Here is a 2500-nt window from a genome sequence, read left to right on the forward strand (position 1 = left end):
AATCCCCTTGCCTGCCTCCCACAAATTCCACCAGCGAGGCAAAGTGAAAATCAACCCCCAAAAAACGCACTCCACACCGGCCATCGCCCGCTATACACCCCCCCTGGGGCGAATATTAAGCCCGAGAACACCGACTGTAACCAACCGCAGTGAAAAGTTGAAGTGGCAACTCATTAACCAGATTTACACTTGGCAACTCATAAACCAAATGAACAAAAAATCTGGTTAATGAGTTGCCCAAAATAAATCTGGTTAATGAGTTGCCACTTCAACTTTTCACTGCGGTTGGTTACAGTCGGTGTTCTCGGGCTTAATATTCACCCCGGGGGGGGGGGGGTGGGTGATTCTGGGGGTAGTGTCCGGGAGGGTGAGCCTTTTATTCGGCAGGAGGCGTGTGGGGAAATCATCAACCTGTCAGACGATGAGTTGTCACAAACGCCATTGCTTAATGAAAGCTGCGCTCCCGAACTGGACTGACTGTCTGACTGTCTGTCTGTCCGTTTGTCAAGGGGAGGAAAAGGCGGTGGTGGTGGTGAGGGTGGAGCTTTACGCTCAGGAGGGGAGACTTTCCTTCATGCCAATTAATCTGCAGCAGAAAGTCATCCCCCCCCGACTGGGATTCGAAGCCCGGTCCTGACCACGAGACCACCGGGGAGAGCTGCCTCAAGTCCCTGAGGGACCTGGACACGAGGCCGAGGACACACGCACGCCTGCTGCACTGGCAGCAGCGACCAGCAGGGGGCTGACCGGCTGATCCTTCCCTTTCACAGGCAGGCTTTTGGCCCTCGATTAAACGACAAAGGTGTTCAGAAGGAAGTCCTGGGGGGGAGGGAGGGAGGCAGGGAAATCAGCACAAAGCAGGTCCCCTGGAATCTCACACCTGCGTCCCAGAAAACAGGTCTCCTGGTCAAAGCAGTCCTGCCCCGTCCTGCCATTAACGTGACAATGGACAGGGCCCCGGCAGCTTGAGACACATCTTTTTTTCAATATGCAAGTTCTTTTTAAAAAGGTTTCCTTCCACAGCAGCTCTGAGTAAGAGTGAGAGAGAGAGAGAGAGAGAGAGAGACACTGACTGACACTGACACTGACACTGACACACACACACACACACACACACACACACACACCGTCTCCCATCCGATTGGTGGACTATGGGATTGAAAATCGAACTTTGAGTTTCAATGCAGGGGGGAGAGCGCGAACGCAGCCCCTCCCAACTACCACACGCGCGTTGTTGTTGTTGTAATATAGAACTGCAAGTTGCCGTTGTCGTGGTCGTTTCGAATCAGCACAAAGTAGGTGCCTCCCTGGAATGTCACACCTGCGTCCCAGAAAACAGGTCTCCCGGTCAAAGCAGTCCCGCCCCGCCCTGGGATTAACGTGACAATGGACAGGGCCCAGTCAGGGAGCAGCTTGAGAGACGTCTTTCAATAGGCGCTTCTGAAACATTAACGCCTTGTTTCTTTCGACAGTTTAACCAGCCTTTAACACGCCTTGTGTTTTTATTTCCCATTTCCAGCCAGCCAGCCAGCCAGCCAGCCAGCCAGCCGAGCCGAGCCAGCATCTGCAGTATTTTTTTTGATTGGTCTTGCCTGCCGTGGAATGAATGTTTCAACACGAGCTGCTGATTGTCAGCACCTCACCTCTTTCTCAATTGGCCGTTGCAATCTCACTCGCTCGCTCATTGTGAGACACGTCACGTCACTAGTTTTACTCAAAGAGGTTTCCTTCCACGGCAGTTCGTTAGTGACTGAGACTGACTGACGGAGGTCCGTTGAGACACAACCCTCCCCCATCTGATTGGTGGCCTACTGGCAAATTTACCAATCTGTCAAGCAATCCTGGCAAGAAAGGAAAAAACGGCAACTTCTTTAAACTCATCCACTGTTGCAATTAGAAACGGTGGCAAAAAATGTGGCCAGAGTGGGAGAGAACGGCAGTGCTTCGAGACTGCTTTCAACACCGGCAGCCAGAGAACAAAGAGGGAGGGCAAACAGGACCCGAGATCAATTCGCATCGAGCGCGGTATCGCTTCTCGGCCTTTTGGCTAAGATCGAGCGTGTTCCTTTTCGGGCTTATTTGGATCTGAGCGGACTGGAACGCTGGCCGCGACCTCGTGCGCTCGCAAAGTGCGGACTTTGCTGTGATTGGTCGTTTGTGTGCTGGCTCCGCCCCTAAATTTGCATAAGGACCAAATCAACACTGCAATGGCAGGGAAGGGTTCCTGGTGAAAGCAGTCCTGCCACTGACATGACAATGGACAGGGCCCGGCAGCTTGAGGCACATCTTTCTTTCAATAAGCAAGTTCTTTTTAAAAAAGTTTCCTTCCACAGCAGCTCTGAGTGTGAGAGAGAGAGAGAGAGAGAGACACTGACTGACTGATACTGATACTGACACCGACACACACACACACATATTATTTATTATTATTTTAAACGACAAAGGTGTTCAGAAGGAAGTCCTGGGGGGAAGGCAGGCAGGGAGGGACGGACACAGGGAA

The sequence above is a fragment of the Heptranchias perlo genome, unplaced genomic scaffold (assembly GCF_035084215.1).
Source record: "Heptranchias perlo isolate sHepPer1 unplaced genomic scaffold, sHepPer1.hap1 HAP1_SCAFFOLD_383, whole genome shotgun sequence".
NCBI classification, from domain to species: domain Eukaryota; kingdom Metazoa; phylum Chordata; class Chondrichthyes; order Hexanchiformes; family Hexanchidae; genus Heptranchias; species Heptranchias perlo.